The sequence below is a fragment of the Castor canadensis genome, chromosome 13 (genome assembly GCF_047511655.1).
Source record: "Castor canadensis chromosome 13, mCasCan1.hap1v2, whole genome shotgun sequence".
Lineage (NCBI taxonomy): Eukaryota > Metazoa > Chordata > Mammalia > Rodentia > Castoridae > Castor > Castor canadensis.
Genome location: NC_133398.1, coordinates 10,699,781 through 10,724,624, shown reverse-complemented (window position 1 = coordinate 10,724,624; position 24,844 = coordinate 10,699,781). Strand labels below are relative to the sequence as shown.

The 24,844-nt window shown below is 36.5% G+C and overlaps 1 protein-coding gene and 1 long non-coding RNA gene across 3 annotated transcripts in view; one reads left to right on the top strand and one right to left on the bottom strand.

The window, feature by feature from the left end:
- Positions 1–23,484, top strand: part of LOC141415834 (uncharacterized) — a 44,057-nt gene extending 20,573 nt beyond the window's left edge. The window contains exon 2 of the long non-coding RNA XR_012440791.1: positions 10,971–23,484. This is a non-coding gene — a long non-coding RNA (uncharacterized lncRNA). The remainder of the gene's footprint in view (positions 1–10,970) is intronic.
- Nr6a1 (nuclear receptor subfamily 6 group A member 1) overlaps positions 1–24,844 on the bottom strand; it is a 209,277-nt gene that overhangs the window by 130,709 nt on the left and 53,724 nt on the right. The gene's annotated exons all lie outside the window — the stretch shown is intronic.

Below are 24,844 nucleotides of genomic sequence, written 5' to 3'. Positions count from 1 at the left end.
CTGAGTACATCCTGCCGGACTCAATCCAGAACATCTGGATTTGCTTCTCTGGCTGCCAGCTTTCTTTAAGAGAGGACAGGAAAAGGTATGCTCTTGCCACTATGTGCAATTCCACACTCAAATACTATACTTGGATAAGAGTCCAACACTTGTCAAATGAATGGCACTGCCTCTAGATACTCATGCCAAGGAAAGGGTTTCTTTGAAAAATACAATTAGGCAAAGTATGAAGTACCACCCTATGCCATGAGCTTGAATAGGCACTTGGGAATTAGTATGGGATTAATACTCAGAAGTATGTGAGAGGCAAAGCAATGTAACATGACCTCAGAAACAGCACATTTATAAGCAGCAACCCTTACCCCAATGAAATAAAAAATACATGATTGCAATTCCGTACATATAGAAAAAAAAAAAAAAAAAAGGTCGAGTTGTGGACTCAGTGTTGAAATTAAACACTGTGAGTTTTGGCAGCTGTTCTCCTTTAAATTCTTACATCATTACTCTGGTAAGGGCCTTGTAACAAGTTGGCATGGATTCTGATGTGGTTTAGGAAAAAAATTTGTTTTTAAAAAGATGACCTACAAATAGCCGTTTTTCATGCCACAGGGAAATACTTTACCCTGGATTTTGTTTTAAATACAAAGCTGGATGTGGTACAGACCTGTAGTCCCAGCACTCAGGAGGCCAAGTAGGAGGATCACAAGTTCAAGGGTAACCTAGGGCTACATAGTGAGACCATGTCTCAAAAAAAAGAAAAAGAAAAAAGGAAAAAAAAGTAAGTGTTAGGAATGATTCTGAGATCTTTAAAGGCCCTTAATACAAACTTTAAAAGACTTATAAAATAATCCATCATGTCTGTTTTTTGGTGGTGGTGGTACTGCTACTTTGAATACAGGGCCTAGTCCTTGCTAGGGAGGTACCCTACTGCTTGAGCCACTTCCCCAGCCCTTTTTTGCTTTTAGTTATTTTTTAGAGTCTCTCAATTTTTCCCCCAGAGTGGCTTCAGACCATGATCCTCCTACCTACAATCTCCCTAGAAACTGAGACCACAGGTATGTACCACCATACCCAGCTTACTGATTGAGATGGAGGTCTCATTAAGTTTTGCCCAGGCTGTCGCAACTTGCACTTCCATCCTCCTGGTCTCCACCTCCCAAGCAGCTCAAGCAGGCATGAGCCAATGTGCCCTGCATGAATGTGTCTTAAAGTAGTGATTGCCCATTTATGGCAATAAAGAGTTAGTTACAAAGAGTGTTAATTAGCTTCACATTTATATTCTAACACGGGAAGCTTAGCTTAGATATCCTTCCAAGGATAAGAATGAGCAACCTTCCCTATTTCAGTCACAAGCACTTGAACAAATTACTTGACCTCAGCTCCTCAATTCAAAATGAAATAGGAACCTCATCCTACAAGATCTTCTCACAATAACAAACATGGCAAGTACTTATGAAAGAGAACCTTTAAAACTGATGTTTAATTACAGCTCCCATATCCTTTTAATAGAGCTAAGTGATCCAACCACACAGATTCAATATTGAAAAGAATATACACATGAACTGGTTTGAACATTGACACAGAAAGATTTATCCCCTTTCAACAACTACTATCACAAAAATGAGATTTCATTCTTTATTTCCCTTGGTGATACCTAAGAAAAACACAAAACCCCAAATCTGAAAAGTGACAGGTAGATAAGGCGGGGGTAGGAGGGACACTTTAGCTCTAAAAACCTAAATATAATTTGACATATTTAGAATGCCAGAATTTTTTTAAATTTTATCATGAAGTACTTCACATTTTCACAAAAAGTTGTAATAGTATAACTGTCACCCATATTCAACAGCTATTAAGATTTGCTTCCAATTTGATAAATATTACTTTACTTTTTGAGGCGTAATTTATATAAAGTAAGGTAAACAATCAAGTTGCAGTTTGATGGATTTTTACATATACACATGCAAAAATATACATACACAAAGTCATTACTCACATCAAGCTATGGACACACATTCACAGCAGCCCACAAGATTTCTTCATGACCCTTCTCCCAAAAACCTATCTACCATCTGACTTATCTGACTTGAGACAATTACTACTTTTCCAATCTGGTCATGGTGGCACATGTATGTAACGCCAGCTATTTGGGAGGCAACCAGCAAAAGTCAAAGTCAGCCCCAGAAAAAAAGTTCAGCTCAGTGGCCGAGCACTACCTTAACATGCACAAGACCCTGGGTTGTATCCCCAGTACTACAGTGAAGAAAAAAGTTATGTTGCTACGTAATGGCTTTACTATTTTTAACTTATATTTACCTTTTTATGGTGCTAGAGATTCAACCCAGAGCTTCACTTATTTTGGACAAATGCTCTACCTCTGAGCTATAATCCCAACCCTTTCGAAAAAATTTAAATGAATTTAAATATTTTTTTTAAATTCATCACTTTTAACTTCTATTAATAGCTTGAGGACCACTGCTCTATAGACAATTCTTTGTGTGAAAACAGAGCTTAAAACATCTAATTTTATTTGCTTTGGGTGAGTACAATTTACTTCTTTATGAGAAAGCATGGAAACTGAAGTATCACTGCATAGCTAAAAGTGGGTCTCCTGGGCTGGTGGAATAGCACAAGTGGTAGAGCCCCTGCCTAGCAAGTGGGTCTCCTGAGTTCAGTTTTATGGTTTTTTCTACAAAATTCCTCTGTTAAGTCACTGGATTAGAAGCCCTTCCCAGAAGGTGGAAATTTGGTCAAATAATGACAACAATAGTAACTAAAATGTGGGAGTACGTTCCAGGAATTTTCATATTCCTAGTCTCAACTCTTAGGAAAACCTTGAATAAGTTAAATTACTAACCTCCATTTCTTGGATGAGAAACCAAACACAGCTACTTAAATAGCAGAGCTGGGATTTGAAAATTAACACTTCTACAATGAAACCAACCAAAAACTGTTAAAAAGTGGGTTGGAGGGGAAGAATGGTCAATGGTTAAGAAAGAGTAATACAGACAGGGTGATTTAAATAAAGTACATTATATGCATGTTGTAAATACCACAATAAAACATCTTTGTACCATTGATGTAATGATTTTTTGGATTTTTTGGTGGGACTGGGATTTGAGTTCAGGACTTCATGCTTATAAAGCAGGCACTCATGAGCCACACTTCCAGTCCAGTTTGCTCTGGTTATTTTGGAAATGTGATTTCATAAACTATTTGCCCAGGCTGGCCTCTAACCTTGATCCATTTCATCTCAGTCTCCCAAGTAGATAAGATTATAGGCGTAGGTCATGGCACCCAGCTTACGCTAATAAAATTTTTTTAAAGATAAAATAACACTTCTAATAGATATATCGCCCCAAAAAGCCCTTCCACAACCACCAATTAAAACATTTGTGCGATCACCCAACAGAGGGATGCTCATAGAAAACTGTGACTGTGGTCCAGCATGCCTTCAGATATAGACAGAATAAAATACTGGCCTGGAGTATAGTCATACAAATTTAATCCCACCCAAAGAACAGCAAGAAAAGCAAGTAAACAGGAAGATGTGCTCGATATAACTAAGCTGCCTTTCTTCGTTACCCACTGGGTGTCACCAACACCACCCATTTGAAAGGAATGGCAGACGCCCAAGGTGAAGGATACATCACAGACATTCAGCCAGGACAGCAAAAACTCTCGGCAGGTATTCTCTCAGCTTTAATTTCCCTCCTATGCAAACTAAGCCCCAACACAAGAACTCCTGGCTTAACACACTGAAAGCTGAAACGTGACAAGAGCCATCATTAGTATCCAAATACTACTTTTTCAAGGCTGATGACATGTATCAAGTCTTGATTCCTGGTGCCACTCTTAACTGCCACCTCATAATGCCTGTGGCTTTTCTAAAATACCTTCAAGTCGCAAGTCAGCAGCTAAGGATGGACACTTGGCCAGAAGCCCAGCTCCAAGTAAATTTGGAGGTTCTTGTCTTTATTTAATTGTTCCTACCTACTCACTGGCAATTAAAATAAATTCCTACAAGCTTCTTATACTCAGTGGAAGTCACCTTTGATTAGAGAGAGAAAGTAAAATGTAGAAGCAGCTGATGAGTCTCAGCACCTTTAGAACCATCCCAGTGGTATTCTGATCACTTAACAGCTACTTCTCTTTTCATACCATGAGCAGTTTTTAAGCCACCACCACTTAGCATTATTTACTAAGCCAAATGCTTCAAGAAAGCAAACCAAATCTAAGTCAACAGTTCATGTACACTGGTTCTGGGTGCATCCCTAAGGCTAAAAGTGTTTCATCTGTCAGGTAGATTGACTTGAAGGCTATGTACCTTGCAGATAGCCAATAGGACATTATAAAACTACAAAAAGCATGCTTTTCTAGGATGGAGAGGTGGTGTTTAATAAGTAATCCCATATACATACAGAGTCAAGGACTTCAATCCTGACCATTCACATGACTTGGGATATTCGCTTCCCTTGTAGGTCTTTTTCCTCATCTGTAAAGTTAAGGTCTTTATCCTAAAACAGAAATTCCTAAATGTCCATGAAATGGCCCCTTCAGAATCACCTGGGGAACTTCAAAAACTGAAGAATCTGACTTCTTATGTCTGGGGTGAGCCTAAGAATTGGATCGACAGCATGTTCCATTTCTCATCACTAACACTTTTCGACTCGAATGCAGTCAGTCCTAGAAACCATTAGACTAAAGGAAACTTTAAGACTCAAGAAACTTTTTAAAGTTATAAAACTATGCATTCGAACTTAATTTTCTATTCTTATAGCTCACAACTCTTTCCCCTCTATGATTAACATTCCCACTGAAACATCAGTATGTCCAATTTCAGGTTAGCAATGGAGGCCTAAGTCTAAAAGCAATGTTAAATATTAATAGCTAGTAAAACCCAGTGCGGTATTGTTTCATTTACAAAAGTATGAGCTAGATCTCAGTATGGGTACTCCCAGAGAAGCACATTAAAACAAAACAAAACTGAATAACTGAAAATAGTTTTAGAGTAAATATACCCACTTACCCATAATTCATGTCTTATAATAAAGCTGTAACATATCTGAGGCAATGATGAAACTTTCTTAAGAATAAAGTGTTAAAAGCATTAAGTGCTACATGATTAAATTTAACCCAACAAATTAAAAGGAATCTGAGGGGAAAAAATACATAGTTTTATATCACTGATACATCATCAGGGTTTCACTGTAAAAAGGAAAGGTTGAGTGAGTCCTTTTATTACTATTCTGCTTATTTCATTAACTAGTTGTTGCAAAACACATGCCTACTGGCTTTAAAGGACTTTTAAAATCTCTGCCAATGCTTGTCACATACTGCAATAGAACTAAGATTCTCCCCATCTCATTCCTTAATTTGTGTATCAGCTGATGATGATTCTTGTTCCTGTTTCTTTTATGAGTTTATATTCCCAACTCAGCTCACCTCAGCTGCACAATCCCTGGTACAGAGTTACTTAGAAGACTTGTTCACTGATTATTGACTGTGTGTGGATTAATTTAGTATAGAGAAAATGAAGTCTTCCTTCCTGTGAGTTTGCAAAATCTAAGTGAATACTATCTGAAACATACGAAGTCATTGTAACTATGGGATGCAGAAATAGAGTTTTTTTGGAAAGGCTTTGATGTATATATCCCATTTGAAGAAAATACACCTTTGGCACTAAGCCAATTTGTATTTCAGTGACTTGACCTGACCACTTCATCTTGCTTTCCAGATTCATCTCAAATATCTAAAGTAACCAGATAAAAGTTGTCATGTCAAAGTATAAAATGTTCCAAGTTGTTGAGTTTAAAGTTCAAATCCTACCCAGGGTTTGGTAAAACCTCAAGCCAACTAAATATAAGAATAACCACTAATCCTATATACTGCCACAATATTTGGGCACTTTTTTTTTTTCTCCTTGCTAATATTCAAATATACACTCTCAATTCAGCAGGCTCCTTTATGAGTAATGGCTTGAAATAACACATTTTTTCAGCCTAACTTCAAACCAGAATAGTGATACTGCTGGATTCAATTCAAACCAAATGATTGCTGGGGAAGTAGAGAGAGATGAGAAATTTGCAACAGAAAATAGTTAAATTCATTCAGGTATTTGTGAAACTTCTCATTTGACAACTTCTTTCAGAAGTTGTAATTCTATGAACAGAATTACTAATTAATGGTTGGTATCTGTAATTACTACAGAAGTTGGTGAAGTCTAAATAAAGACTTTTCCAGGAACCACCCAGTTCTACCACACAGGCTATGCTACAGGAAGGGTGTCGATCAGGTCTTTCAAAAGTAACAACAGAATTTCATAACCAAGGTTAGCAAAGTAATTGGTGAGTACTTAAATTGCATACTGAACTTGCTTTCAAAATTTTATGTTTATGTGCATGTATTTAGGGAGAGAATCCATAGCTTTTTGGAGAGTTTTAAACTACATTATCTAACTTAATTTTATAATCATTTTACAGACTGAGGAGGGAGATGAAAAACAAAGTGGTAATTAATTTCAAAAATATCTTTAAAGGCTGCGGAGTGGCTCATTCGTGCCTGCCTAGCAAGTGTGAGGCCTTGAGTTCAAACCCCAATATAAAAACAAAACAAACTTTAAAACATATATACAATGCAATAGCTAGTCAGAAACTACTTTAACTACAAAAGAAACATTTTATATTAATGTATATAGGCTAATATACATTATTTATACATATATATACACACATATATTTGCATGTTTTGCCCAGAATATGGGCAGAACATGCAAATATACTTAGTAAAATGTAAATAATGGTTATAAATGATTTTGACAATTTAAATAATTTTGAAATAACATGAAAATACATGTAGCTTTTAACATAAGTTATATGCTGTTTTAAATATCTGTGACTTTAGCCCTCAGAACCATCCTATGAAGTAAATACTATCTTATCTCCATTGTATAGGTAAAAAACAGAGAAAGAGAGGTTAATTTGCCTAAGGCCACAAAATGGCAAGTTCCTGAATCTGGCTTTAAAGTCTGTACCTGTACTAAGCTGTAATACTGCTCCTGCAAACATTTAATACATGAAAATGTTAAACTATGGCCACTTTAAAGGGGGAAAAAAATCCTCAGAATTGTCCTATTTGTAAAAGTCGATTATGATAAGGTACTTCATTTCTTCCATTTTAGCACATACAAACCAAGGGCAACAGGAAAAGAGAAAACCTAGCAATTATATTTGTGCACTCCTTTACATAGACAACCTCATGTAATTTCCACAGTTGTGTGTGCAGTAAGGGCAAGTGCGCTTTGTCCCACATTTTAAACAGGAGGTAACTGATACTCTGGGAAGTTAATCTTACTTCTCTCCATTACCTAAACATTCCTCTAAGATTTCCTTTGTATGGTTTTCCCCTCTATTGGAATATTTTTCCTTCTCTGTCTAGTAAAAACTCAACTGAACCTTTAAAGTTCAGGTCAGATGGGACCTACTTAGATATACCTTTCCTGGCACTTCAAAGCAGAATTAACCCTTCTTTTGTCATTTTTCTTAAATGTGGTTCACACCATTCCACCAGCATACAGGCCACCACTTTGTCATCAGTGCTACCTGTGTTTAGTTCCTTGGTAGATGCAGCACTCCATGAAGGCAAGTGCAATGTACAGGACAGAGGATCTCTAAGATCCCACTGATGAATCAGTAAATGGATGAAGTAGAAAACCAGCACAGTTTGGAGAAAAGAAGTTAAGATTCATACAGACATGCTGTTGTCAGCTCTATAACCAAAATTTACCCTCAGGGGCTAAAAGCATTACCCCAAATGCTTCTGGCAATGCTCCCTGCACAGCATTTGGGAAGTGTCTAGGCATACACCCAACTGAAACAGTGACTTTTTCTCTATCTATTTCACTCAAATAGAGTTTTATTGAATTTATGCTTCTTGTTTCTTCCAACTATATCAAGAGGGCCCAGAAGGACTAAGAAAACATTTATAGGTCCAAGATGCAGAAATGTGGGTTTTAGTATTTCGAGATCTCTGGGGGAAAAAGAGGTAAGTGAAATGATAAAGAAATGGCATGGTGATTTCTAACAAACTCAAACCCAATCAAGAAGGAAACAGTCATACCAACTTACTGAATGCTCAGCTAATGGAACTGTTAGGTAATTTAACTGTTAACTTTTTTTAAACCTTTAGATATTATACTTGCATTGAGTAAGTAAACATCTTACCCAAATTCATTTAAACAACCCAGTGTGTGCCTTAAACTTGCTTCATGGGGAAAAAGAAACCCCTAAAGTTAAAGGTTTATATGCCATGAAAATTGTCTCCAACAATTCTAAGTCATTTTAGAAAACTGTCTTGGACAGTTATGTAGCTTTTCAAGGCTATAAAAAATATTTTTAAAATAGTATATGGTAACAGATGCTTTATTTGTTTATGCACAGTCAAAACAAAGATACTTGATATTCTAGTTACTGTGTGTTCTGAGAAGAAATGCTGGTCTTCCATTAGGTGGTGGGTTTTGTTTTGTGTTTTAGTCTTATGGAAAACAATTCAAGGACTATCATAACACCTCTCTAGTAACTCAGTAATCCAGGATTCTTAGCTAGGGAAATCACCAGTTACGGAGGTCAGTTTTTTTCCATGTCCTCCTATGAAACATTTTGCCTACAAATCTACCTCCTATTGTTACAGGCAAACGAGAGAGGGGGATTCATGTGCTTAACTCCGCAGCAGAGGGTTCACTCCTTGAACATCAACAGTGAGATGTGTGGTATGCAAGGAAAGAGGCAGTCTTATCAGTGAGCACAGTAATTGTGAGGCTTACTTTTCAAGTTCTGCCTTGTAACTTTGATTCCTGGGTATGTAACTTGGGCAAATCACTTCATCTTTCAGTTTTCTCATCAGGAAAATGTGAGTTAAGATAAAATACACAAAACCTAGCACACAGTAAGTTCCCCAATACATGTTCATTTCTTTCTTACCACTGCTCTTCAATAATTAAAACTACTATTGTAAGATTTAGAATTTGGTACTTTCAGAATTACAAAGTCATTCTCAGATATCCATTTGAGTCAGCTCTATCAATTACTATAACCCCTCGTCCTGCAGTTCATTACCTCTTTGCTGTATGACTTAATAGTTTAAGTACTCTCAACTTCACACCTGGAAAAGAATGTGAGAGCCTCCGTCAGCAGTGGTCACACTGCTCATTGGCCCCTGAAACATGTTGCAGGCTGAAGAAGGGCCACCAGGCCAGACATTAGAGGACTCCATGGAACATTCAACGCTGTCGGTGAGTTTGAGATTTAAAAAAACCACCGACCGTTGACTGTACCTTGGGATCCTTACAGACTGCACAGTATTTTCTGAAGTAAAGGATAAGGCTGCACCTTCACATGTCACATGACATCACCTCAAACAGTCTTGCAGCCTGTTCTCCAAAAGTGCACAGGCAAAAATTTTAAAAGCTCTCATCCATTCCCAACCTTTTCTTGTGTTGCCTTCTAACAAGTAAGTGTTTCATTTTAACAAGGTAAGAAATGCTCCATGATACCTAATGTACATAAATATCTCCTGGAAATATGCCATTCTGGTGAGAAATAGTCTTAAGAAAAAATTTATTGAAAATATTATTTTGGGGGGGGGGGGGTGGCTCATACATGTAATTCCCTGCTATGCAACAGGCAAAGATGGTTTGAGGCCAGCCTGGTCAAAAATGTTAGCAAGAATTTAACTCAATGAAAAAACCAAGATTGGTGAAGCACATCTATAATCCTAGCTACACAGGAGCCAGAGGGAGGAGAATCACAGTCCAAGGCCAACCCTAGGATAAAAGGAGACCCTATTTGAAAAATAACTAAAAGCAAAAAGCACTGTGAGTGTGGCTCAAGTGATAGATTGCTTGCCTATCGAGTGTGAGGGTCTGAGCTCAAACCTCAGTACAACCAAAATAAAATTAAATAAAAATACTACTTGCTTTTGGAATAAACCCTAGTCAAACATTTTATTCCCTTTTCTCCCACACTCATGCAAAATTTGCTTTAGGGACAGGGTAGGATTTAATCAGTCAAAAGAGTACATAATTGTCCAATATCTACACAGTCCAGTTAGAGTATGAGCTATTACCTATTTCCATTCCTACATACATTTATTTGTTTATTAAATTCAAGCAAAAAGTTCTGGAGTCAGAAAGAGCTGAAATGAATCTTGGTTTAACCCTCTAGCTATACAACCCTGTCTGGGTCTGAGTCTATTTTCCTATAGGTAAAATTGGGGACAAGTTAACTACCTCATAGATTTTTGAGATTCACTGAGATGATGTATAAGGTGCTTTGAACATTTCTAGCACACAGCAAATGCTCACCATATACAAATTATTATTTAACTCCAAACATAATCTGTATTAATTTACCTTAAAAAAACACTTATATTTCTCAGTTGAAAACAGGAAGAAGTATGGTCTCTGAGCTCTGATTTCCAGACACCAATACTCAACCACTCCCTGTGTTTCAGAGCTAACCTATGAAGTTCTCCAAGACCTCCTTCCTTCTTACAGTTTCTCTACTTTCAGCTCTAGTGCCAATGTTATTTATAATTATTAGGCTCTCAACCATACGGAGATGGTTACTAAGATACAAGTACTTCCAAAAACAAATGTAGAAAAGAGGAGCTAGGAGCTGTGGAAGACCAAGGCAACGCCACAAACTGATGGCTGCACTCAACATTCATTGCTGTCGGTGGGTTTGAATCTGAATTGACTCACTGATCAATGAATGCAAACTGCGGACCAAAAAGCCCAAGAAAGCAAAAGAACTCCCAAAGAGTCATCAGAATACATCAGCTATCCTACTCTGGGTTCTGGGTGGGACTCCATTAAACGAGCTAAAACCTTTCTTTTTTTATTTGGTTCTAATGAGGAAGAAAATTTTCTAAATTCCTAGTCCCTTAATTTTTTTCCTTTTCCAATGTTCTAGATTTAAAGAAATTATATGCACCTTGACACCACACCACATTTGAAAACCAATGATTTAACAAGAAATTGAAGCAGTAATAAAGAGTCTCCCAACAAAGAAAAGTTAAGAAATGGATGAAGTCACTGATGAATTCTACTAACACCATTGCTCTTTAAACTATCTCATAAAATAAAAAAGGAAAGGAACACTACTAAACACGTTCATTCACACAGACTTCAAATCAAATTGAACAACACATTAAAAAGATCTTATGCCATGATCAAGTTATTTCATTCCAAGGATGGTACAACATATTCAAATCAATAAACATAATACAGCACATAAATAGAATTCAGGGACAAAAATCACATGACCAATGGAATAGACGCAGAAAAGGCCTATGACAAAATTCAACATCCCTTTACGATAAAAGTCCTGAACAAACTAGGAATAGGAGGAATGTACCTCAACATAACAAAGGCTGTCTATGATAAATCTATAACAATATCATACTAAATAGGGAAAACCAGAAACCATTTCCTCTAAAGTCAGGAACGAGACCAAAGTGTCTACTCTCACTTTTATTCAATACAGTGCTTGGATTCTTAGAGCAGTTAAGGCAAGAGAAATAAAAGGGATACAATAGGAAAGAAGTGAAATTGTCTCAATTTGCAGATTATATGATCCTATATTTAAAAGACCTTAAAGGCTCTACCAAAACACTCTTAGATCTGATAAACACTTTCTTGGCAAAGTAACATGATATAATATCAACACACAAACAGTAACAAAAACAGCATGTACAGGCACAAAAACTGAGACACAGACCGATGGAATAAATAAGACCATCAATAACATCACACAGCTAGAGTTGTCCAAAAATATACACTGGAAGGCAGCTTCTTTCAACAAATGGTGTTGGGAAAACTGGATGTCCACATGTAGAAGACTGAAGCTACACCTGTCTCTCAAAATGAATCAAAATGGATCAAAGATCTAAAATGTAAGGCCTGAAACTTTGAAACTACTAGAGGAAAACATAGGTGGGACCCTTGAAGATTTGAATTGCTCCAAAAGATTTGAGTAGGATTTGAATTGCTCCAAAAATATGAGAAAGAACTGATAAATGGGATTGTATCAAATTAAAAGCTCTGCACAGCAAAGGAAACAATTATAAGAATCAAGAGACAACCTACAGAATGGAAGAAAATCTTTGCCAGCAATTCAAGGGACAAAGGACTAACAACTTTAATACGTAAAGAGCTCCAAAAATTAAACACCAAAAGAACAAATAATCCAACTAAATGGGCAAGTGAACTGAACAGACATTTCTCAAATACAAATGGCCAATGAATATGTGAAATGAAAAAAAATGTTCAACATCCTTAGCTATAAAGGAGATGCAAATCAAAACTACAGTGAGATTCCCAGTTAGAATGGAAATCACCAAGAAAACAAACAACAAATGCTGATGAGGATGCTGGGAAAATGAACCTATTGATGGGAATGTAAGTTAGTGCAACCATTATGAAAACTGGTATGAAGGTTCCTCAAGAAACTAGAAATGGAACTACCATATGATCCAGCTATAACAATCCTGGGCATATATCCAAAGAAGTAAGTCACCATACTATAGAGACACTTGCATACCCATGTTTAAAGAAGTACTATTCATAATAGCAAAGTTATGCAATCAGCCCAAGTGTCCATAAACTGATGAATGGATTAAGAAAATGTGATTGTGTGTGTGTGTGTGTGTGTGTGTGTGTGTGTGTGTGTATACATACACATAGCAGTGTACATTCACATACATACAATGGAGTATTTATTCAGCCTTTTTTTCTTTTTTAATCCGGGTACTGGGGCTTGAACTCAGGGCTTTTACCTTGAGCCACTCCACCAGCCCAATTTTCTGTAATAGGGTTTTTCAAGATAAGGTCTCGCAAACTATTTGCCAGGGCTGGCATTGAACTGCGATTCTCTGCCTCCTGGATAACTAGGATTACAGGTGTGAGTTACCACTGCCTGGCATTATTCAGTCTTAAAGAATGAGATTATGTCATTTGCAGGAAAATGAGTGGAACTGGAAATGATCATGTTAAGTGAAATAAGCCAGACTAAAAAAGACAAATATTGCATATTCTAATATGCAGAATCTAGACTTAAAAAGTGACACGAACGTAAAACAAGGGGACAGTTTGGGGGTGGGAACTGGAACTGGTTGGGGGGGGTGACGATAAAGAGGGGATGAATATGATCAAAGTACTTAATACACATATATGAAAATAGAGTAATGAAACCCATTACGAATTGTTTAAAGGGGAGAGGGATAAGAAAGGGTAATAGATGGGGTGAATTTGAGCAAAATACATTATATACATATATGGAAATATCACAATAAAACCTCTTTGCAAAAATAGTAAAATAAAGAAAATAAAAACTTATGCTTTCCTAATTTCTAAATTAAAAAAGAATCACGTTCATTATTTAAAAATTCATATATGAACTAAAAATTAAAATCTGTCATCATCTTCAATCCATTTCCTCAGTGGAAATCACCCATAAACTTACAAATTTATATTACTAGAACAAATGAAAATTTTATTTTATGCCCTTTTGTCTATGTACATACAGATAGGTACATATCTATAAGATGGGAGGGAGGTTGTATGATGGTTTAAATACAAACGAGCTCATTCTATACCTACAATTCCACACTTTGCTTTTTGCCCAAATGTGGTTCCTAAGAATCTTCTATCATCCTCATCCTTTTGAAGGGCTATATGGTATGTCTTTGTTAAGAATGTCCTGATTGTTGCCTAAATGTACATAAAAGTTCTCTTTTGATTAAAGTTATGAAGTCCATTCATTTGACCTTTGCAAACCATGACCCTCAAAAAAAAAACCAAGACACCTAAGTGAGACTGACATTTTTTTCTTAACAAAAATTAAAATGTAATACCAACTTTCTAAATCCGATACTATAATGAGCCATGACATCTTTCATGCTAATGAAAAGAAAACATGGACTTTAGTCATAAATTCGTCATATCCTTAAGTCTAAGATAAAAACAGATTCTCCTAAGTTACACAAGTCAACAGAAGAATCCTGTCAATTTAGCCTTCCAAAATTTCTTCAAGGAAATCTTAGGTATAAGACTGTAAACCACAATTATATATAATTGCTTTTTTTAAATACAGATTCCTGAGTCTCCTCTCCAAAAACAAGGCCCCAGAATCTATATTTGAACAAGCTCACTAGGTGACTTGAGCTACTGAAGGCTGGTCCAAAGCAAAGCTAAACTAAGCCTACCAGCTTACCACTGGCTACCTATTCCCTCCTACTACACCATTCTTCATGCCATCCACTTTTCAACTGTTTTCCAACCTCGCTGCCACCACTCTTCTGAGTGCAGACAGGTGTCATTACACTTGTGTTGCTATTAAGTATCTTTCTCCAAATATGTAAAAGTTATCACCATGTTATATAGCCAAGTAGACATCAAATTGTGTCTAATGTATAATTTTATAGAAGCAGATGCACTTGGGTTTATGCTATCACAAAACTAAAATCTAAGAGTGCCTGTCTAGTAAGCGTGAAGCCAAGTTCAAACCCCAGTACCACCAAAATATTAATTAATTAATTAAAAGAATAAAATCTACCTAATGAGCCTTAATGAGTGAACAAGGTTAAATCTGGAGGAAATTTATAGAAATCCAAGCGCTTTCTGTCACACTGATAAACACAAAGGAAACAATCTGAGCCAGGCGCTGGTTGCTCACGCCTATAATCCTCACTAGTCAGGAGGCAGAGATCAAGATGATCGTGCTTTGAAGCCAGACTCAGGTAAACAGTTCGTGAGACCCTATCTTAAAAAAAAAAAAAAAAAAAAACCCATCACAAAAAAGAGTTGGCGGAGTGGCTCAAGTGCTAAGAGCACATGCCTAGCAAGCGAGAGGCCCTGAGTTCAAGAAAGAGCATTCCATGTATTGCTGTTTTTCACGATGCTGTCTATTTTGGGCATTTATTTTTAGCCAATTAAATTTTCTGAAAACATTAGAAGAGAATGACAAAATATGTACTTGACAACATACTGTTAATTTACAAAGAAAATCAACAGGCTTTAAATTTACCAATAAAATAATCACATATTTTGGGATGGAGGCATAGCTCAAGTGATGGCACTCCTGCCTAGCAATCGTGAAGCCCTGAGTTCAAACTCCAATACTGCCAAAAAATAAAAATAAATAAACAAATTGTGTATGTCAACCACCAAAATACCATGTAGTTTCTCTAAGCCCAAACTAAGTGCTACAGGATGGAAGACATTTATGTGAGTACAGATCTACATACAACAGAGAAAATTCAGGGCATGTATAGGGGATAGGAACAGAATAGCTCAAAGACTATGTTAGAGTTATGAGGAACAGCCCAAAAAAGCTAAAAGGACAAACTGCAGAAGGCCTTATGAGAAAGTAGGAAAATTTACATTGAGTGCACTTAGTGCAGAAAGGGAGCACCTTGCTGAGCTTGGCAAAGAGAGAATGAAAGCAAGATTGGGAAGATGTGCCAACCAGATGAAGTGGAGAAAGGAGAGATCTGAGAGAGAGGGAAAAAAGAGGTCTCTGTTGCCAAATGATCTGGACTAGATCAGAACCGAGGCAGAAAGAGTGGAAAGGAAAGGAATCTCAACTTTTTTAGCACTATGTAGACAGAAATATTAATACAAAAGAAAACTACCATCTACTAGTTAACCTCTTCCCATATATCCTCATAAGTATTTCAGAAACATTTAAGAATATATGTATATTAACATCACAAATTATGATGGTTATCTTCCAGTTAAAATACTGCTGCCATCTTTTTTCACATCAATATACAAGATGCTCTTTTCAAAGAACTGACTCAAACAGAAAAGACAATAAATGATGCCAAGTAGGAGCCTGGTGTGCACTAAGAACTAAATGGATAATTTTAAATTGAGAGAAAAAGGAGTTCATTTTTTGAACAGACATCAAAATAAAATAGGATGCATACTTAAGATTGAGAAGCATGGTGCTAAGTGAATGAGCTAAGTACAAAAAGAAAGCAAGCGGTAACAAGTAGTTATTGGGCATCTATCATACAAGTGAACTGCAGTAAGAAACAGGATATGTGAAACAAACAAAATTAAACAGTGAAGAGGGCAGGATAAATTCTAACAAACACATCATTAATGGTACATGTGAAAAGCTCTGTAAAAGATAAAAACCTGGTACTCTGGGAGTAAACAATGGAATGGATCAGTCGATATTAGCGGTTTGAAGGGTCAAGGAGGCTTCCCTGAGGAAGTGAAGACTTTGTAAGTGCACCTGTAATTACCTGGGTAGGCTCGACAGGGTAAGCATGTAGATGGTATATGCACAGATCAAACAGCATAGTGTCTTCACAGAACTGAATGTGTAGCTAAACTGCACAGAATACAGTAAAAGAGGTCATGACACAAAGCCAGAGTATGGGGCAGTATCTAAATTACACTCTTTCTGTCTGTGTGTCATATACATTGCTGATCATTTTGGAGAGAAAAATGTTGACATGTTTATCATGGCTATAAATAGGCTTCTGCAATGATAAAGATCTTAGGTTAAATAGGGGAAAAAAAGTTCTATTATTTATTGACTACGAGAACTTTGGCAAATTACTTAACCTTTAAATAACTGTCATTTGCAATGCATATGTATATATTGCTATGACAGTATTTGCTTCACAGAGCTGCTTGAGGAGTAAGAATGCATGTAAAGTATCTCATCCAGGACCTGACACACAAATGCTAATAATTTAATATGTGTGCGTAAAACCAGGCCTGCATTATCTGATAAAAAGTAAAAAGCAGGTTGGAAGTTCAAATAGACTAGAAGCAAAAATGTTAACAGTTGTAATGTGTAAATTGGAGAATTGAGGTGATTTTTTTATGCTTATTCTATATCTTCCAAATGTTCAGCAATAAGCATGAATTATTTCAACAATTAGGAAAAAATAATTGGGCCAAGTACACCTGTATTCACACCTACTTGGGAGGAGAGAACAGGAGGATCTTGGTTCAAGGCAAAAAAGTTAGTTAGACCCTTATCTCAACAAAGAAGCTATAATACAAGCTACATGGGAGGCTGTAAAGAATCTCAGTCTGAGGCTGGTCTGGGCAAAATTTCAGGTCCTCTCTAAGAAATAATAAATGCAAGAAAAAGGCTAGGCGTATGGCTATGTGGTAGAGCATCTGCTAAGCAATTGCAAGCCCCTGAGTTCAAACTTCAGTATTGCCATAAAGAAAAAAAATGTGATTTTTCTTCTTTTTTTGCAGAACTGGGGTTTGAACTCAGGGCCTCATGCTTGTTAGGCAGGCACTCTACTACTTGAGCCACTCCACCAGCCCTTTTTTGTTTTGGGTAATTTCGAGATAGGGTCTCATGAACTATTTACCCAGGCTGGCCTTCAAATGCCATCCTCCTGAACTCTGCCTCCTGAGTAGCTAGAACTACAAGTATGAGCCACTGGACACAAGGCTGATCAAATCTTTCTTAAAAGGCAAAGATTTCTTTTAGATGCAAGATCTACCCTACAGTAGGCTAAAAAGCAGATAGAATATCCACACAAGGAAGGAAGGTGAATTATTTTTATTAAGACAAGGACCTGTAAAGCCAGGTGTATTGTCAACTCAGGAAGCTGAAGCAGAATTATGAGTTCGAGGTCAACCTGGGCTACATAGTGAGACCCTGTCTCAAAGGAAAAAAAAGGGTCAGAGGGGAGTGGGAAGAGGACCTGTGGAAAGTACAGTTACAGGGCCAGTAGAAAATAATGGGCTCCAGATCCACAGAGGAAGCAGTCACTCTGGAGAGTAAACACATGTCATCCTCAGAGAATGAAGACCATGAGGGAAATTCCAGCCTACTCCTGTTCTTTCAGATTATACCTCAGCAGGTTCTAACTCGGCCTTATGATCCGATGTCCTGCCAGGGGCCTGGCATGGCAGAGATACCCAAAAAAAGTTTGTCAAATAAATTTCTTGCAATTTCTGGCACAATTTGTTTACAAGTTCAGAAAAGTTCTGTTCCTCAAACTAAGCATAGTATACCTTCAGCCATCTGCACCACAGATCACAGTTCCAAGATACACATAAGTTTAGTATTTACTAGGTAATAGGACAAACCTATCTTTTATACCTGCAATAGAACCCATGAATTTACACATTTCAACTAAATCTACTTAAAAAAAAAAAAAAAAAAAATCAAAGTCCATGTCTTTTCTCCCTTCTTTCCAATAGAAAATCAAGGCAAAACAGTAAGTATGAAAGAAAATATGCAATATTTTCAATCAGAAAATCTGAATTTAAGTCCAGCTCTGGCATAATTGTGTGTTCTTTCCACAAGCTGTTCACCCTGTAATCTTTACACTTCTCTGTAAAAAGGAGAATAAAGATATCACCTGTCTCACAGGATCACTGTGAGGCCTCAAGGAGACCACATGTAAAAGTGCTTTGTGAACAGCACATGGTACAACCTAAAGAATTCTGGAGTCTGCTGGTGCCACTCTTGGGTTCTCCAATTCAGTGATAGTATAGACACAATCCCATCTCTTCCTCAGTCTTGCCCACTTGTCAACCAGGAGCACATGTATACAAGATGCCTACAGAGAATTAACCTGTAATGTGGGATTTTTCTGCATCAGCCTGATGTCAGTAACTCTGGGGCACATCAGAACACACTCCAAATGATTCAGTCCTCCTAAACAAGTTTCTTTCTAGTAGACTCTATATGGGGGACAGGCAACAGGATAAAGCTTTGGGATTGCTGGCTTCAGTGCAAAAAAGACTGATAAGAAAAGTCAAAAATCTTGGGGTTGGCGGGGTGGCTCAAGCAGTAAGAGCACCCTGCCTAGCAAGCATAAGGCCCTGAATTCAAAGTCCAGTACCACACCCCCCCCCCAAAAAAAAAAATCAAAAGTCTTAAACCATGAATGATGAAGGGGGTGAATTCAAGTATGATACATTTGACACATGGTAAGAACTTTTGTAAATGCCACAATGTACCCCCCCAGCGTAATAAAAATCATTACCATTTTATCCAGAGAAGCCTCATCCTTTCCCTACTTCAAACCAATCTCAGGCATTTTTTTATGCAGCACCATTTAGGTATAATTATATACCATAAAATTAATCTACTATACACTTACAATAACTGACTCATTAGAGTTGTGCAACCATCACTAAAATCTCAGAACATTTCCTTCACCCTGAAAGCCCCTTTTAGCCGATTTCCAGTAAAACCCCACTACAATGCATGGCCACATTTTCTGATTTATTTTCTGGCTCCATAAATTTACCTTTTCTGGATATTTCATCTAAATGGAATCATACAGTACATGCTCCTTTAATTTTGGCTTCCTTCATTTAGTGTAATGATTTTCAGGTTTATCCATATTGTAGAATCAGTAAATAGTTCACTCCTCTTTTTATTTCTGAAGGGCATTGCATTCTATGGATAGTCCACATTTTGTTTATCCATTCACCAGCTGATGGACATCTGGTTTGTTTCTAGGTTTTTATTATTATGAATAATGCTACTGTGAATATTTGCAAACTGTTTTGTGTAGACATATGTTTGTATTTCTCTTGGGAAGATATCTAGGAGTTAACTGCCAGATCATATGGCAGGTTTAACTTTTTAATAAACTACTAAACTGATTTCCAAAGTGACTGTTCCATTTTATATTACCATAATAGCAAAACACAAGATTTCTGATTTCTATACATTCTCATCAGCACTTTCTAGACACCTTTTGATCTTTGCCCATAGCCATTCCAGAGTGCATACAGTGGATATTCATTTCTATTTTAATTTGGATTTCCCTAATGCCTAATGACATTGAGCAGCTTTTTATGTGATGAAATGTCTATTTCAATCTTTTGTCCCAGGGTTTAAAACTTTAAATTTATTTGATAAGAAATCCATAAAATGCACCTTTTTAAAACACCCCCCAAGAAGCCTTTTATTGAATTTAATGTTGCAACATCATGGACAGCAGCACAGGAGGGTGTGCTATGCTGCCCAGGCTGGTCTCAAGCCATTCTGCTGGCTCAGCCTCTTCAGTAGCTTTGATGACGGGCACGCACCAGAGCATCTAGCTTACAAAACTTTATATAAAGCGTGCAACTCCACAGTGTTACTCACAGTGTTGTCCAGCCATCACTATTGACCACTTCTGGAACTTCTGTCCACTCTGTACACATTAAACAACACCTACTCCACACACTGCCTAGCAACTCCAAGAATGCTGCCTAGTCTAGGTATTTTACATAAATGAAATGATACACTTTGTCCATTTCTAAAAATGAGTAGTCTTATTTATACGAGTTCTTTATATATTCTGGATATAACTCCTTTATTAACCAATATTTTCCCTCAATCCGTAGATTTTTTTTTTTTTTGAGACAGAGTCTCATTATGTAGCCCATACTGGCTTCACACTTACCACCCTCCTGCCTCATCCCTTCTGCTGAAATTAAGGGCATGTGCCACCATGCCCAGCAGTGAGCCTGATCTTTCCATTTGCTTTATGATGTCTTTTGAAATATTAGCTTTACATTTTAATGCTGCCAATTTATCAATTTTTTTCTTTTGTGACTTGGGCCATTGATGCCACGTCTAAGAAGTCTTTGCCTAACCTAAGGTTGCAAAGCTATTGTTCAATATGATTTGTGGTTTTAGCTCTTACATTTAGGTGTATGAAGTACTTGAGTTAATTTCTTGTTCAGTATAAAGTAAGGGTCTCAGTTTTGATTGGTATTTGGGAGAGGTTTTTGCATACAGATATCCAAATTTTCCCAGGTTTAATTGTAAAAACTATCATCTCCTTCACTGTACTGTCTTCATACCTTTTTTAATGATCAATTGACCATATTCACAAGGCTGTGTTACTAAACTCTTAGTTCAGTTCCAGAGCCATCCTTACACCAGTATCACATTGTCATCATCATGATTTTAGAGTAATTTTTTAAACTGTGTAGTGTTAAGTTCTCCAACATTGTTCTTTTTCAAGGTTTTATTAGCCACTTTACTGCATTTCCATATAAATGTTAGGAGTGACTTGATGATTTCAAGTTAGCTGTGATTTTTATAGATTACCCTGAATTATACACTAATTTGTACAGAACTGCCACCTTAACATGGCAATTCATATTAACAATCCATGAACATGGAATGTTTCTCCTTTTATTTAGATGTCTTAAATTTCCTCTTAGCAGTATCTCATAGTATTTATTATGCAAATCTTGTGCTTCTTTTGTTAAAGTATTTCATTCTGTTTATGAAATTATAATGGGATTTTTAGTACATTTAGTTCATTTTTGGATCATTGCTAGTATATAAAAATACAATTGATATTTGCATATTACTCTGGTATCCTATGACATTGCTAACTCAGTTGAATTTGTTGGGTTTTTTTCTTTCTAAATTTTTTAGGATTATATAAAACATTATGTCCTCTATGAATAAAGACAGTTTTAAATTTCCTTTCTGATTTGGATGCACTTCTTTCCTTTATTGCACTGGCTAGGACATCTGGAACAATGTTGAAAGAGTTGTTAAGGATTGACAGTTTTAACTGTCTTGTTCTCAATCTTAAAGGAAAAGCATTCCGTATTTCACAATTACATATTATGTTACCTATAGGTTTTTTATAGATACTCTGCATCAAATTATGGAAATTTCCTTCTATTTCTAGTTTGTTGAAAGTTTTTAGCAGGAGTGTATGTTGAATTTTGTCAAATAATTTGCTTTGTTTTGTCTAGATAATCATATGGCATTTTTAACCTTTATTTTACTAATAAAGCAAACTATGATCTGTGAGCAAGTTGTCTATTGTTGTGCATAAAGTTGTACTAGAACACAGCCACCCACTTATTTACATATGGGCACAAGTAGCAGTTCGAGGCTGGCACAGGCAAAAAGTTCGAGAGACCCCCATCTCCAAAATAACCAGAGCAAAATAGATGAGAGATGTGGCTCTAACCATAGAGCTCCTGCTTTGCAAGCATGAAGCTCTGAGTACAAACTCCAGTTTCACAAAAAAAAAAAAAAAAAAAAGAAAGAAAGTAACAAAAACACCTAAGAAAGTTGTAGGCTCACAAATTTCACCAAAAATCAAAGCTATTCCTTAGCTCCAGGGCTATATACAATCCATTTGTGCTCTAACAAGTGGAATTAATCACTGGAGGCATGGCTCAAGTGGGGGAACCCCTGTCTTGCAAACTCAAAGCCCTGAGTTCAAACCACACTATTGCCCAAAACAAAGAAAAAAATGGAATTTCTGCCAGTGTTCATAAGAGACAGTGGTTGGCAGTTTTCTTCTGGTATCTTTGACTTTATTATCAGAACAATATTGTGCCCATAAAATGAGCTAAGTGTTCCTTCTATTTTCCACATGAATTTGTAAAAGATTAGTATTACTACCTCTTGAATTTTATTTTACAGAATTCAACAATGAAACCACCTGGGTCTCACATTCATTTTGAAAGAAAGTTTTTATTTTTAATTCATTTTCATTAATTGCTGTAGGTATGTTCATATGTTCTTTTTCTTCTTCAGTTTTGTTAAATTTGTATCTTCTCGAAACTTGTCCATTTCATGTCTAATTTCTTAGGATGAAATTTTCTAAGTACTTTTAATTGCAATAGAGTAATGAGGTTCTCTCATTTCTGATTTTCATAATTTCTGTTCTCTTGATTTTTTGTATCAGTCTAGGTAGGGGGTTATCAATTTTGTTGGTATTTTAAGAGAAACAACTTCTGGCTTTTTTTCTCTATTTTTCTTTTATTTCACTGTTAAAGGAAACTATCTATTGCATTTTAGGAAATTATAAAAGCAAGATAATCATTATAAAAGCTGTAACTCCTTCTCTAAGCACATCTTTACTTGTATTCCGTAACTTTGATATGCTGTATTTTCATTTTTATTCAGCTAAAATATACTTAAATTTGCTTTGGAATTTCTTCTTTGATCTGTGTGTTATTTACTTTCAAATATTTGGGCATATCAGATTTCTTTGTTATGAATCTCTAACTTACTGCTGTTGTGTCTTAGAATACATCTGCCTTGTCAGCTAGGAGAAATGGGAACAATTCCAGACAACAAAAACTCACGCTGATCTTATCCCAAGATTGGTGGTTTTAATGAATAAAGACATCTTAACTTATTGTAAGCCTTTTTGTTGTTTTGACAGTTTTGTCTAGTTTTATAGTTACTTTTGGGAGAAATTTGTTGACCTCTTCACTCAATCATGCCAGAAATGAATTTACTCAGGGATGTTTTTATAAACTTCCTAAGTAATAAAATTTTGAGTCAGGTGTGGTGGTACACACCTGAAATTACAGCATTCAGGAGGCAGAGGCAGAGGCAGAGACAGGAAGACGTCAAGTTCAAGGCCAACCTGAGCTATACAGCAAGACCCTATCCAAAAAAAATTTAAAAAGTGATATAATCCTGATCTCAATGAAATCAAACAGCCAGTCAAATCTATTTTCCTGGAATTACACCAAAGTGCCCCAGCACCTAAACTATTCAAATACAACTGACCAAAATAAAAATTTAAAAAAAAAAAAAAACTTCACTGGGGAAAGGTGAAGGAATAGTCACTCTGGGTTTATGGAATGATTTTAATTTCCACAAAGCAACATTCAAAAATGTCATTTTCAATTCCTGCTTCCCAAAGGCCCTAAACTAATAATTTTCATGTATACATAAACCATCAGGACCAGTCCCATAGCCAAACATAGATAGGACAAGAATACACAGACAACCTCAGACCTTGTCACCAGGTTGGGTACTCAAAGAGGCTCTTGGCAAAAATGTACACTGAATGTTATAGGTGGTGCTAGCCACTATGATAAAACCCATTAGTATGCCCTGGTGTCTATTATGGATTCCTTGTCCATCTGGCCTAACTCTCAACCCATCTGGTCAGTACCATCCCGAGGTCAAGAGTTCTGGGTTTTAATGCCTATAGCTGAAAACTAATCACTGGATGGTTTGAAAGCATCTCTTTCACTTGCCCAACTCCAAGCATTAACTTGGTTACCTAAATTCTCATTACATATGCCAGATCCCCAACTGGCAAATAATTTCTAACTGATCCAGACCCCTGAATTTTCCTTCAAGAATCAGATTTCACAGTCAGTTTCCAACGAAAGTACAATATAAACATGTCTGAAATACCAAGACAAAATCCCCTTGAACTATCAATGTACACTTTAAAAAAATGACTGTTAAAAAAGGAAGGTAAAGCAGGTACTATCCTGGGGTGGATACTAATGCTAACGGGAAGGAGATGGCAGAAGGAGAGGGAGAAGGAAGGCAAATATGGTAGCTGTGTTTTTGTGTTCATGCATGAAAACCGAACAATGAAACTTGTTGAAACTGTTCTACGAAGTGGGGGAGGAGAACAATGGAGGGATGAATTTAGTTAAGACAGACTGTAAGCACATCTATAAATATACAGATGTCACAATATACCCCCCCTATACAACTACTATATGCTAATAAAGATAAAATACAATGAAAAGTAAAACGCAAGAAAAAATTATGCTGACAGATTCCTGGACAACAGAGATAATAAAACTCTAGACACCAAACAAATCAGTAAAAGATCTGGCACAACATCATTACATGACGTTTTTTATTTCTATCTCAATTACATAGATTTAGTCCATTCAACATGAGGGAAAATAATTCCTAGAAAAATCTCTGATGTTAGATTCTGTTGTCAGGACTGGTCACATACTAAGTAGTTATCCTATCAATGATATCAGAGCTCTTATAAAAACCTAAACATCTATGCATACACAGTGACACGCAGAGATTTTGCT